This window comes from Paroedura picta, chromosome 2 (assembly GCF_049243985.1).
Source record: "Paroedura picta isolate Pp20150507F chromosome 2, Ppicta_v3.0, whole genome shotgun sequence".
NCBI classification, from domain to species: domain Eukaryota; kingdom Metazoa; phylum Chordata; class Lepidosauria; order Squamata; family Gekkonidae; genus Paroedura; species Paroedura picta.
In genome coordinates this window covers 161,386,366-161,400,906 of record NC_135370.1, presented here as the reverse complement: position 1 = coordinate 161,400,906, position 14,541 = coordinate 161,386,366, and the positions used below count along the sequence as shown (strand labels likewise).

At 50.1% G+C, this 14,541-nt stretch overlaps 1 protein-coding gene across 1 annotated transcript in view; it reads left to right on the top strand.

Annotated features, from left to right (window-relative positions):
- LOC143830708 (serine protease inhibitor A3N-like) overlaps nt 1-14,541 on the top strand; it is a 173,415-nt gene that overhangs the window by 109,993 nt on the left and 48,881 nt on the right. The window lies entirely within an intron of this gene.

The following is a 14,541-nucleotide window of genomic DNA, read 5'->3' as shown; positions in this document are numbered from 1 at the left end:
CCCTCATTAGGCTAATGCTCTCAGTCGGTGTAAAGCCAGCTTGGTGTAGTGGTTAGGAGTGCAGACTTCTAATCTGATGAGCTGGGTTTGATTCCCCGCTCCTCCTCCACATGCAGCCAGCTGGGTGACCTTGGGCTCACCACAGCACTGAGAAAGCTGTTCTGGCCGAGCAGTGATATCAGGGCTCTCTCAGACTCACCCACCTCACAGGGTGTCTGTTGTGGGGAGAGGAAAGGGAAGGGGACTGTAAGCCGCTTTGAGACTCTTTCGGGTAGAGAAAACGACACATAATAACCAACTCTTCTTCTTCTTCCTGGGTGTTCCCACAGAAATCCACATTCTGTGACTCAAGATGCTAGAGATGGCCTTGAAGTGAATTGAGCTTAAGGGTGATGTCATGCATTGCCTGAAACTGGCAGAACAGATTTATGGCTCCTCTGTTGGGGAGAGGGTGGGAGGAATGTCACCACAGATCAAGGGCAGAGGTTTCATAACATAGTTTGCCACTTCAAACATAGGAAATAATATTGCATCTTCATTTGTCAGCCATGATATAATACTGAACACCTTGAACACAGAGGCTGCCTTATGCTGAATCAGACATTTGGCTCATATCTCCACATGCAGCCAGCTGGGTGACCTTGGGTTTGTCACAGCCCAGATCATACTGTTCTCACAGAGCAGTCATGTCAGAGCTCTCTCAGGGACACCCGCTTAGAATCATACAATCATAGATTTGGAACGTACCTTTGGGTCATCTAGTCCAACCCCCTGCACTATGCAGGACATTCACATCCCAAGCTGCAAGAGCTGCACGAACCCCGTGCAACCACTGGTCGCAACCCCACTCGGATAAGTGAACCCCATCCTCCCTGAAGAGTGCGATCAAACGATGGGTGATGTCAGGGTGATCCACTACAACCCCTCCCATCCCCAGGACGAACTTCTGAATGGACTTATTAACTTTGTTTTTTGCACAGTTCACTTTCTGAGGGCACAAAGCTCTTCTCCAGCTTCTCCTGCCCAGCAGCACCGACCAAATCAACTGAGCTTGTGGCAGGCGACAGCGAAGAACCTGCAAATCTGCCATAATCATCTTGCCCAATAGTAGCCCAGAAACGCCAGGAAAGTTATTTTCGCCGAGGTGCAAGATGAACACAACAGGCATTCCATGCTGATACACTTCTGAAGCCACGACTTCCAATAATGCTGGCCACAGCATCCCACAGCGTCTGGACCATCTGATGCTCAATTGGTCACCCAGTCCCAGGTGTCTTTCCCAGCCAGAAACCTCCGTATACTGACCCGCCCAGTAGACGATGCTGTGCCCTACGATCAGCACCGATGGCAAGGTGATGGACGGGCCTGAAACGAGGACAAACTTTAGCAAGGCATATCAGGGCGGACATACAGCCGGAAGGCTCCCGATTTCCACCTTCCCAGTCTCATGATGTCCCTTTCGGCTGTCCCGTCTTGGAACGCCTGGGTAGCAGCCCCTATGCGGAACGAGTGAGTGCCATAGCTCTCCGCCCGTAAACCCAAGCAAACTAAGCAACGCTTTAACACGGCCACAAATTGAAAGCAGGAAAGGCACTTGCCATCCCTGTGCCCTAGCAGGGGGCCAACTCCCGGGGTTTATCATGCTATAAATTCTCTCCACACCGTAAAGACTCCCTGTTGCATCTTGCCCTCCCCCACATGCTGCGCAAGCAACAAACACAAAATCAAAACCACGGTCGGCCAGCAGAGGGCATGGCGACGGCGGCAGATACCCCCCCCCCATTATGAAGAGTGTAATCCTCTTTTTAGGTGTTCTGTGAGTTGGCTCCCCACGGAGGATTGGATCATCTGCTTTCACTCAGTGGCTATCAAACACCTGCAACAAAAGTGTATCACCTCTGACTTCTGATCTTGCACACTGAACAACACACAGGTCTGTCTACTTGTACCCAGGAGAGGTCTGTATATGATGGTTAAATATATAAAACGGGTTTAAAGGGTTTTTTAAAAAGTAAGTGTGTGCTAACTTTACTTACTTTATGGTATTTATTAGATTATAGATATCTGTAACCTAATAAACACGATCAAAGCTGATACAGGGATGAACATGAACCAACTGAAAGAAGCAGTCAGAGACAGGGGCGCGTGGCCTACAGTATTGCCGAGGGTCGAACATGACTGAACGGATGACATCATCATCATCATCATATATCTGTTCCCTGTGTGTTTGGTGTGCGTAGCTTGTAGGGGATCCATTTGAAACACTTTTGAACCTATGTCTGACATTTCCCCTAAAAGCACATTCCTCGAGGCGTCTTCTGAGAGCCAGTTTGGTGTAGAGGTTAGGAGTGCGGACTTCTAATCTGGCATGCCAGGTTCGATTCTGCGCTCCCCCACATGCAACCAGCTGGGTGACCTTGGGCTCCCCATGGCTCTGGTAAAGCTGTTCTGACCGGGCAGTGATATCAGGGCTCTCTCAGCCTCACCCACCTCACAGGGTGTCTGTTGTGGGGAGAGGAATGGGAAGGCAAATGTAAGCCGCTTTGAGCCTCCTTCAGGTAGAGTCATCTGAAGATTCCCTGTGAGGTCTGGCATACCAGGGGGCTTTCTAACTGCATCACAGTGATCCAGTTTGGCACCTAAAAGTTCATGGCACCTAAAAGTATTTATTGGGGGGGGATTATCTGGGCATGGAATTGGGGTCACTGTGGGTGGGCAGGTAGTTGTAAATTTCCTGCATTCTGCAGGGAGCTGGATTAGATAATCCTGGAGGTATCTTCCAACTCTATGATTCTATGATAGTTTGTGGTTCATGAATGAGACACACCAGTAATCAGACTGAAATGCACTACATTTTCCTGGTAAATACCCAACCCTACTCTTGTCTAAAGTCCTTGAAGCTTCAGTTTGTTCATACCCAGGTATCATTGACTCACGTTTGCTAGGTAATAGCCAGTGATCTGAGAACCCTCTTTACTGTTCTGCCTTCCGTATTAACTTTATCATCAGCCCAAGGGCATATCATCAAGCCACTGTACTGTCTTTGTCAGACCAGCCCAAGCTGGCCCACCACTTAGCTGAATTACCCTACCTGTGTTCTGATCTCATGCCTACATTGAACCTCACTTCTCGCTAGATGTGCAATCAAGAGTGCCTCATCCCTCTACACCTATAAAAAGAACCTTGTAAGGCCTCCAACATTGTAGATTCAAGGTTGGCTGCATTCCTGGACTTACTTCCCCACCAGCAGACCTGATTCCTCAGGACAGGTAGCACCTGTTTTCATTTCCACCTTTATTTCCCCTTAGAATTTCCATTTGCACCCCAATTAGGTAACCACCGAGACCAGCATTGCTGGGACTGCATTACTATATTGCAACAAGGTTTGATGCTCCCCCCCCCCTTCCATTTCATTTCCCTTCCTGTGTATCTTGGGAACTGTTTCCTCTCCCTGCCTCCCCAGCAGCTTCAAGAGAAAACGGGCATGAAATCTCCTCTCTTTCTTTCAGGCAAACACTGAGCATTCAGAGAGAGAGAGTTGATGTATTTCTAAGCCAGCCTTCTTGCCACAAGTCCACTTAGAATGTACATCATTGGAGGTGCCGTCTTGGCCATCTTTTGTAAACATCTATTGTTAAATGACCTTCCGATCAGTCTTGAAAAGGTTATATTCAGCTTGTGGTTCATGCCAACCTGTTTTGCACAGGGAAAAGACGTCTTTAACCATCTGGTTGTTGTTTACCTTGTGTCATATTCAGGACTCTTTCCGAATAGTTGTGCCAAGCTGGCTGGAGAAAACCAAGGCAGCATTATGCTAGTTACACTGTGTCGAAAGTCTTGTCATCATTTCTGACAGCATTTTTATTCCGGTAAGCTTCCTTGCAGATGTTTATATGGAGAGGTAGGGAATAATTAAAAAAAAATCATTTGTGGTAATATCCACTTTTCTGGAACCTTCTGGAAAGAAACACACATGGGAAGATGGAGCTCATTTCAGGACCTTGCTAGAGATACGGTTTTCAAGTGAAATGCTTTTATGCATTGTAGAAGAAATGTAACAGCAACAAGGAGGACTCCTTTAGCAGGATGCTTCTCACCATAGGCCACTAGATGCCAGTATAAGTCTGAGAGAGTCACTCCCCTCTCCCCTTCCTTTTTAGAGAAGGAAGGATCCAGTTTCACTCGCACAACCATAGGAAGACTTGGCTTCATTCTCCTTCTGATCATAGTTGGCAGCCCGTGGAAGAAGAAACCCTGTGCCTTAGCCCAGACAGGATGCCCTCACTGCCCATCTTGATATCATTTCAGACTCCTGAAAAAAGCCAAATCTGCTCCAGCTCAGTCAAATCTCTCTCTTCCCCATCTTTCCTACAATGCAGGCAGAGAATGGGTGTTGCTAGGTGCCCTGCGGAGTGCTGGGCATGGTTTGACTGGGGGTGGAAAGGCATTTGGAGGTTAAAGTCCTTAAAGAGGTTCTGAAGATGAGGGACAAGGGCTGTGCAAGTTCTCTGGAAAGTTCTTTGAGTACTCTCGGGTGCATTTCATCTGGACCAGGGGATTTGAACTCATCCAGTGCAGCTAAATGCCTCTCAACAACCTCTCTATCCATGTTAACCTGCCACTCAGACACTATCCTTTGGCTACAGCCATCTCTAGATGTGCCTAAACACTTTGACCTGTGGGAAAAAAACAGATGTAAAATAGGCACTAAGCCTTTCTGCTTTCTCAGCATCTTTCGTTAGAGTTTGTCCATCCGCACCCAACAGTGGGCCTATTGCCTCCTTTACTTTACGTTTGCTCCTCACATAACTGAAAAATCTTTTCTTGTTACAATGGGCTTCCCTGGCCAATCTTAGCTCACTCTCAGCTTTGGCCTTTCTGATGATTGATCTACAGTGCCTAGTAACCTGTAGGTACTCTTCTTTAGAGCTCTGTCCTTCCCTCCATTTCCTGAACATTTTCCTTTTCTTTCTTAGTTCCACTTGAAGTTCTCTGTTCATCCAAATAGGCTTCTTAGAGCTCCTGCAGTGTTTTCGTATTTCTGTTGCAAGGACTCACAACAAGCTTCTTATAATAGAAAGCGTTTATTGAGAAATACTTCATACACCTAGACTAGAGAAGTCAAATCTGCCTGAGGACAGATTTGCTTCTTCTTATCAATACACTTCTCCCGCCCAAAACTTGAAAGTTCCCAAGGGAGGGAGGAAGAAAGAGGAGACAGGTGCAATAAAACACAGTGTTACTTTTCACATGTCCTTGGCTGTCTCCGGGCCCAGATAAGATGTTATGGTTACAATATGCAGACCTAACCAAAGGCTTCAAAGGAGAGAACTTTCACAGCTTCTAAAGATAATAGCTACAACAACCTAGTTTCGGTTTTGAGGCAAGCATGCATAATATATGGGCCTGGGGCCCCAAGCACAGAACTACAAAGGTCAGCCTTTACTGTCATGGAGAAACTCAGGCTAATTCATGGCAGGGTTTGTTAACAATCCTGACATTCCTCCGCATTAAAACAAACCTCCCCCTTTCATCCCGCATCTACTGGCCGTGGGCACAAAGGGAAAGCACGATGAAACGCTCGGAGAAGACAAGGGGCTTTGACATCCCCCGCCTCCATCCACTCTCTCTCCCCAGAAGGGAAGTCCTTCCAATCCACTAGGTACTGGAGCCGGCCTTTGTGCAAGCGAGAGTCCAAGATTTGGTTGACCTCGTAGTGGGTGTCTTTATCGATAAAGACCGGCACTAACGTTGAGAGCGGGGGGTGCCACGTATCTGGCAGGGGGGCACGCCGCAGCAGGCTGGAATGAAAAACCGGATGCACATTCCTGTAAGTTTTAGGCAAACCCAATTCCACAGTCACATCATTGATTACTTTTCCAACAGGAAAAGGCCCCACAAATTTGGGACTCAATTTTTTTGACTTCTGTAGACAACAGAGATTTTTTGTTGAGAGATAGGCTAAGTCTCCCAACTTCCATGAAGGAGCAGGTGCACGTTTTTTGTCTGCCTGGGATTTATACGTTTGTTTCGCTCCCTCAAGGCTGGAAACAATGGCTGGCCAGGCTGCACTAATGTCTTTGGCCCATTTAGTAACATCAGGAGCATCAGTAGAAACCAGTTCCCAGGTGGGTGCAGCAATGAGGTCGGTCCCGTACACCACCTTAAATGGGGACACACCCGTGGACGCGTGGACCCCATTGTTGTAGGCAAACTCAGCCAGAGGGAGAAGAGCAACCCAATTGTCTTGTTGGTGGTTAATGAAGCAACGCAGGTATTGCTCCAAAATTTGGTTCACCCGCTCCATTTGTCCATTAGACTCAGGGTGATAGCCAGAGGTCAGGGCTTGTTCCACCCCCAGCAGCTTTAAAAACTCCCGCCAGAACTTGGCAACGAACTGGGATCCCCGATCCGAGAGCAGACTCCTAGGGATACCATGTAGTCGGAATATGTGAGTTACAAACAAAGAGGCCAGTTTGGTCGCCGAGGGCAGACCCACGCAGGGAATGAAATGAGCCTGCTTGGAGAACGCGTCCACTACTACCCAGATCACTGTCTTTCCCTGGCTTGGAGGCAAGTCTGTGATGAAATCCATTGTCACATCAGACCAGGGACAGGAAGGGGTGGGTAGAGGCTGCAGCAAGCCCCGTTTCTTGCCCCCCGGGGGTTTGGAAACAAGGCAGGTTGGGCATCCTTGCACATATTTTTCTACATCCCCCCTCAAAGTTGGCCACCAATAGTGCCTCCTGACAAGGTGTAAGGTTTTCACAAAACCAAAATGTCCTGCAGCCTTTGCGTCGTGGCACAGTTTCAAAACCTCCCCACACGCCGCCGCTGGAACGTAGAGACGTTCGTCTTTGAAAAACAGGCCCCCCTTGTCGACCAGGGTGGGGCGGAGAGAAACAAACTCAGTGTCTTGTAGGACCTCCTTCTGTACCCACCCCCCGGGGACCGGGCTCCCCCCTTTTGTTTGACTGCGCGTCACGGCAGCCAACCCCAGCTGGGCGGGCGTGAATACCGTGTCCACCAATGGGTCTCATTTGCTGTTGTACTGTGGCAAGCGAGAAAGGGCGTCTGCCAGAAAGTTCATTTTGCCAGGCAAATGTTTCAAGGAGAAGTTGAACCGGGAGAAAATCTCCGCCCACCGCATTTGCTTTGCGGACAGGGAGCGAGGCTGCTTGAGAGCTTGGAGGTTTTTGTGATCCGTCCAGACCACGAACGGGACGGCGGACCCTTCTAGCCAATGCCTCCACGTAGCGAGAGCCAGTTTCACCGCCGCCGCCTCTTTCTCCCAAATCGCCCAGTTCCGCTCCGCCCCCGAAAATTTTTTGGTCCCCCCCCTCTTGCAGGATCATGGCCCCCATTGCCACATCCGACGAATCCACTTGCACTGTGAATTGCTTGGATGGGTCAGCGTGCGCCAACACCGGTTCGGATGTAAAAAGGCGCTTCAAGCACTCAAAGGCTTCCTGGCAAAGCGGGGACCATCGGAGGGGAGCGCTCGGCCGACTCGCTGCCTTCCCCCCTTCCTTAGTTTTCAACAAATCCGTCAAGGGCAAAGCCACCTTGGCAAAATTAGGGATGAATGTTCTATAGAAATTGGCGAACCCCAAGAAACTTTGAAGCTGCCTTCGTGTCTTGGGCGGTTCCCAGGCCAACAGGTCCCGAACTTTCCCCGGGTCCATCTCAATCCCCGCCCCAGACACCCGAAATCCTAGGAACTCCACTGCCTCTCGGTGGAACTCGCATTTCGACAGCTTGGCAAACAGTTGGTGCTTCCGCAGCCGGCTAAGCACCTACCGGACTAACTTTACGTGCTCCTCTCGGTTGTCTGAATATACCAAAATGTCATCAATGTAAACCATCACCCCCTGGTACAATAGATCGTGCATAATTTCATTGATCATGTTCATGAACACGCCCGGAGCGCCGGCGAGGCCGAACGGCATGACAGTGTATTCAAATTGGCCCAAGGGGGTGTTGAATGCCGTCAGGTACTCGTGCCCCCTCTTGTTGCGGACCCTGTAGTAAGCTTCCCTTAAGTCCAGTTTTGTAAAGATCCTTGCCCACCCCAAATGCCCTAGCAGATCCTTAATCAACGGCAAGGGGTAGGCATTGCACGTGGAAACAGCGTTTAGCCCCCGATAGTCCGTACAGAGGCGAAGAGACCCATCCTTCTTCTTCACAAAGAGTACTGGGGCGGCCAGGGGAGAGGTAGCCGGTCTAATAAAGCCCCTGGCTAGGTTTTTGTCCAGGAACCCCCTGAGCTCCTTCATTTCCCTCGGGCTCATGGAGTACAATTAAGCCTTTGGGAGCGGCTCCCCTTTTTTCAGTTCAATTGCACAGTCTGTCTTACGATGGGGGGGCAACTGATTGCACTCAACCTCAGCAAATACGTCCTTGAAATCACGATACTCCTGTGGGAGGGGAAGTGCCCCCGCCTCCGCCACCGCGGCCACCGTCTGGCAACCCGGGATGGGTAGGGGCCGTAGGTGCTGCTTGCAACTAGGGGACGAAAACTTTACTGTTCCCTCCTTCCATTTCACCGTGGGGTTGTGCTCGCGTAACCAGTCCAACCCCAGCACACACGGGAACGCGGAATGAGGAGCCACCAGGGGTTGGATCTGCTCCCAATGTTTATCAATGTCCAAGTCCATAGGGAGCGTCTTCACTGTTGCCTCCCCCCCCCCCCCGGGACACATTTCCCATCTAACTGAGTAATGGGCATGGGCTCCCTCAGAGGCACCTTCCTTACCCCCAAAGTCTTGGCCAGTGCTGGGCTCACTAGGGTTTTGGTACAGCCCGAGTCCACTATGCAATGTACTCCCAATTGTTTCCCCGAGTTGGGTTCTTTAAGAGTGGCAGGCAAGAGAATCAGGGGAGAGTCACTCACCGCGCGTTTGCCCCTGCCAGGGACCTGCTGGCGGGGCGCCTTTACAGCAGGTCGTCGTCGTTTCCCGACTGCTCTTCAGATTGTAGTTCCTCCTCCTGGCTGCCGCCGCCACCTTCCTCCATCAGGGTCGCCACCCCAGCCGGGGCTAGCAGGGACTTGGCAGACTTCTTGGCAGGTTTCTTCGTGGTTACCACCTTGGCCGGCACTCCTCCCGTCGGTCTGGTGCTCGCTGGGCTCCCCACCCCCGCTTTTGCTGGGCACTGGGCAAGGAAGTGGCCGGCCTGGCCACATCCCAAGCATAATCCTTTCTCCATGCGGCGGGTGCGCTCACTGGGGTCCAGCTTGGTCTTCGGTTTGGGCTCCTTCGGTGTGGAGATCTTCCCCCCCACCTTTTCCTTGACTCCACTAAATTCGGCTGCCCGTTCAAGACGGCTTTCCATTTCTCCAGCTAGCTGTACCCAACCCAGCACGGTCAGCGGGTCGTCAAGGAGGAGGCATTTGCTGGACAGGGTTCCAGAGAGGCCCCCCACGAAAGCATGCACTCTTTGAGTCTCCGTCCAATCTGGAACAGCCGCCGACAATTTCTTGAATTCTCGGGCGTACTCTGCCACGGTCATCGCTCCCTGCTTAAGGGCCTTGAGTTGTTTCTCCGCCGTCTCTTTCTCAAAGGGCTCCACGTACATCAGGCGCATGGTTCTCAGGAAGTGGTTGTAGTTTCGAATGGCTCTTGGATTGTAACGATAGAGATCCATGAACCACTTTGCCGCCTCGCCTTCCAGGCACTCCCCCACGAAACGAATGCGCTCGGCGGCGTCATGGAAAGTAAAGCCCATGTCCATCATGTAAGCTTGGAGGTGGACCAGAAAAGCAGGAAAAGCCGACGAATCTCCAGAGAAACGAGCTTTAAACTTGTAGGTGCTCCGCATCTCGACTCCTCTCAGATGGGGAGGCAAGCGGTCTGGGCCCCAATCCATGGGAGGCCGAGCTCCTTGGGGCCGTGGTTGCGCTCCCCGCCCGGCTCCTGCCGCCGCTCCAGCACCCCCGGCCCCAGCCGCTCCGTCGGCTGCTGCTGCTGCCGCCGCGACCACCACCTGTGTTCCTGCGGCTCCGGCTCCATCGGCCCCTGCCCCAACCGGCACCAGGGGTTCCTCTCTCCTACCGCCTTCGTCCTCTTCCCCTGACGAATGCGCTGCTGCCCTTGCGGCCGCCAGGGCCGCGGCTTCGGCCTCGGCCGCGGCGTCCATCGCTGCCATCTCGCGCTCTCTCAGGGTTGGGAGGTCCCCCCGGCCACTTGGTTCGCGGGAATCCGCTTGCAGCTCTCGCAGTAGGCGTCTTGCCTCCCGCTGCGACTCCGGAGCCAGCTCCCCCGACACCGCTTGTAGCCAGTCGGTCACCTTGCAGATCCGATACTGCAACTCCTGCACCTCGAGGGTCGCCGCCGGTCCGCGACTTGAGGCCCCTGCAGGCAGTTGCTCCGGCCACAATTCATCACCAGTCAGGTGGTCGTACTTCGACAGCCGCCTGTGTTCAGTGATGTGCCTTTCCAGGAACTCGGAGTGCCCCGGAGTCGCTTCCCCCAGGGCTCTGGCCATTCCCGAGCTAAACGAGCCCGATGCAGCCACTTCGCCCTGAGAGTAGTCCCAATCCAGGCCCTCTTCCTGCTCAGTATAGATATTGCCTTCGTCCTGCATATTGGCAGGCGAAAGGTGTTGTGAGATTTGACTTAATGTCAGACGTTGCAAGGACTCACAACAAGCTTCTTATAATAGAAAGCGTTTATTGAGAAATACTTCATACACCTAGACTAGAGAAGTCAAATCTGCCTGAGGACAGATTTGCTTCTTCTTATCAATACACTTCTCCTGCCCAAAACTTGAATGTTTCCAAGGGAGGGAGGAAGAAAGAGGAGACAGGTGCAATAAAATACAGTGTTACTTTTCACATGTCCTTGGCTGTCTCCGGGCCCAGATAAGATGTTATGGTTACAATATGCAGACCTAACCAAGGCTTCAAAGAAGATAACTTTCACAGCTTCTAAAGATAATAGCTACAACAACCTAGTTTCGGTTTTGAGGCAAGCATGCATAATATATGGACCTGGGGCCCCAAGCACAGAACTACAAAGGTCAGCCTTTACTGTCATGGAAAAACTCAGGCTAATTCATGGCAGGGTTTGTTAACAATCCTGACATTCTGGAATAGTCATTGATTGAGCATGCAATAGCTCTTGTTTGAGTAGCACCCACCCTTCACATGCTCCCTTCCCTTCCAGCATTCTCGTCCATGCTATGACACTCATCATGTCTCTGAGTTTATTAAAGTTTGCCCTATGAAAATCCAACATCCGCGTCTGGCTACAAGCTACCTTGGCTCCCCATCTCAAAAGGAATTCTATGAGGACATGGTCACTTCCCCCTAGGGTCCCCACCTCCTTCACCTCATCCACCAACACTTGCCTGTTGGTCAGTATTAAGTCCAGTATTGCTGAACCTCTTGTGGGTTCATCTACCATTTGATAAATGAAATTGTCAGCAAGGCAGGTCAGAAACTTGCATGACTGAGGACGCTTCGCAGAGTTTGTTTCCCAGCACACATCTGGGAAATTGAAGTCACCCATGATGACAAGGTCCTGCCGTTTGGATATTTTCTCAAGCTGCTCACAAAGTGCAGCATCCACATCCTCTCGTTGGTCAGGCGGTCGGTAGCAGACACCAACCACCACACTGTTTGTTTTCCCCTCGCTTATTTTCACCCAGATGCTTTCCACTGTAGATATGCTCTCCTTCACTAGAATTTCCTGACAGGTAAGCCCTTTCTTCACATACAGTGCCACTCCTCCACCTCTTCGATCTATTCTGTTTTTTCTGAACAGTTCATATCCATCCACCATTACATTCCAGTCATGAGAATCATTCCACCAAATTTCTGTGATGCCTACTAGATCATACCTTTCCATGAGCATGAGAAGTTCCAGCTCTTCCTTTTTATTGCCCATGCTTCGGGCGTTAGTTGTTGTTGTTGTTGTTATTGGACTTATTGCCCATCACTCTCATTTCTGACTCGTGGCAGGTTACAGATTTTTTCCCCAAAATTAAAACCCCATTAAAAAACCCATTAAAACCATACTGGATGTAACAATATACATATCAGACCCCAACAATAAAAAACGTAATGGAGAAACCCCTCTAACCCCACCAAGGACTGATATAGGAGCGTGAGGAGGAATGTAGATCTCCAATAAGTGTAACTCTTAACACTGGGGGGAGCCTGTCAGATCTTCCTTGCCACGCTGGCCTCAACCCTGGATCTGGTGGAAGAGTTCCTTTTTGCAGGCCCTGCAGAAAGCTGAAAGGATGACAGAGAGGAATGATGCTAAAGAGGAATGATGTTGCTGAAGCAGGGCATTGTAAGTTCTTTCTCTTGCTTTATTTTCCTTAGTTTGATCATGTTCTTTGCAATACCCTGAGTTTGTCCCTTGCAGGAATCAAGTTCTGCACAAGCCCTTATCCCCCTGCCTGGCTCCCTGGCATGTTACTGAGCAATACTCCAGAGAGGTTGGCTTCTGTCAATCGTGTGAGGGAGACTGGAGGCCATTCCGCACCGGGATTCATGTAGCAAATTTTTTGATGAACGAAAAATCGCCATTTTAAATAGTGGAATTCGTCGTTATGCATACCTGCCTTTGTAGTGGAATCCAGTTGCGTTTCTATCATTTCCCACAGGGTTCCGGTCTCGGCAAAAATTGCTAGAAAGGAAGCACTATTGCTGAGCTGTGTCCCGCCCCTGGCCATCAAGCAGCCAATGGGCGGCCGTTATCATGCTCCCAAACAGCCCCTTTCCCTTTAAGGAAGGTTTAAAAAAAAAAAAACACCCACCCATAGCAACGAATATGCGTTGATTCGTTGCAACGGAGAGACCCATCCAGCTAGCAGGTGATGTTTGAGCTGCCGTTTCATCATTGCCATGGTCCCCCCCGAGTGAAAAAAAAAAAAATTCCCCCCCCTCACGGGCGTGATTTTCGTCCGAAAACAGTGTGAAAAATAAAGTGAAAATAAACCAGCAAACGGGCCTCTGCGATGCTTCTGCTTGGTGACTTTAAACAGAGGGACTGCAGCCGGGGAAGCCTCACTGGGTAAACGAAAGCTTGCCAGTGCGTTGATCTCCGCTCGCTCGGAGAAAAAAAAATGGCGATCGCTTCGCCGGAAGATCAGAGGAGAGAGCCAGGGGGAGGGACTTTTCAGAAACCGCAACAATGGTAACGCACAGAACTTTCCCGCTAGTGTTGCAGTTTGGTTGCAGGAGTGTAGCGCTTTCCAGAGGGTGAATCCACTTTTTGGGATTTCCCTGAAAGCGCTACAACGAAGCGCTTTTTGCGGATCGGTTTCAGGAGTGTTGCAGATTGTCAACGACGTTGTGCATAATGGCAAAACTGTAGCGATTTCAATTAGTAACCATTGTGCTATTTTGGACGAATGCGGAACGGCACTGGATTTTACCAAAAACGGTTGTGGCAACCAAAAATGGAGGTGGGGGGGGGGGGAAGCAGTGAGTCAGGAGGGATTCTTTTGTTCCTGAAAACAGGAACTTTATTTAATTGGAGTATTCTTCTCATCAAACGGTACAATAGGGAATATAGAAACAAATCCTCTGGCAGAATTTGTTTTTTGTGCTTGTTTTGACTTGATAAGAATGATTTCATTGTCAACACTAGGCTGGGAGATCCCCGATATTTGAGGATGGAACCTGGGAAGGGAACTTAATGGGGGTAAGGTGCTATAGAGTCCACCCTGCAAACCAGTCATGTTCTCCACAGGGACTGATCTCTGTAATCTGCAGATGAGTTCTAATTCTGGGAGATGCCCAGTCCCTGCTTGAAGTGTGCCCCACCCTATTTTCAAGCCAACTCTGGTTCTTCGTTTACAGCCATGGTGGCTACAAAGGAGCGAGCAAAGCAACTTCAGTGGAGAAACTGCAGAAAAATGGTTTTCTGGATTGCAACCATATGATCAGACAGCTACTTTTGGACACCAAGTCCCAAGAAACACAATGGAAAAATGGGCAAATGAGAACAAGATGCCATTTAATAAAGATAACTGTAAAGTTCTGCATCCGGGTCAGAAAAATGAAAAGCATGCCTACTGGATGGGGGATACGCTTCTAGGTAACACTGTAGGCTAGTTATCAGGGAAAAAAATTTCACAGTCAGAGTAGTTCAGCAGTGGAATAGGCTGCCTAAGGAGGTGGTGAACTCCCCCTCACTGGCAGTCTTCAAGCAAAGGTTGGATACACACTTTTCTTGGATGCTTTAGGATGCTTAGGGCTGATCCTGCGTAAAGCAGGGGGTATGGACCCTTCCACCTCTATGGGCCTTTTCGCACAGGGATCTTTGTTGCAAATTGTTTGCGGAATGAAAAATCGCCATTTAAAATAGTGGAATTCGTCGTTATGCATACCTGCCTTTGTAGTGGAATCAGTTGCGTTTTTTAGCGTTTCCCACAGGCTTCCGATCTCGGCAGAAATCGCTAGAAAGGAAGCGCTATTGCCAAGCTCGTCCCGCCCCTGGCCGTCAAGCAGCCAATGGGCAGCCGTTAGCATGCTCCCAAACAGCCCCTTTCCCTTTAAGAAAGGTTTTTAAAAAAAAATAACGA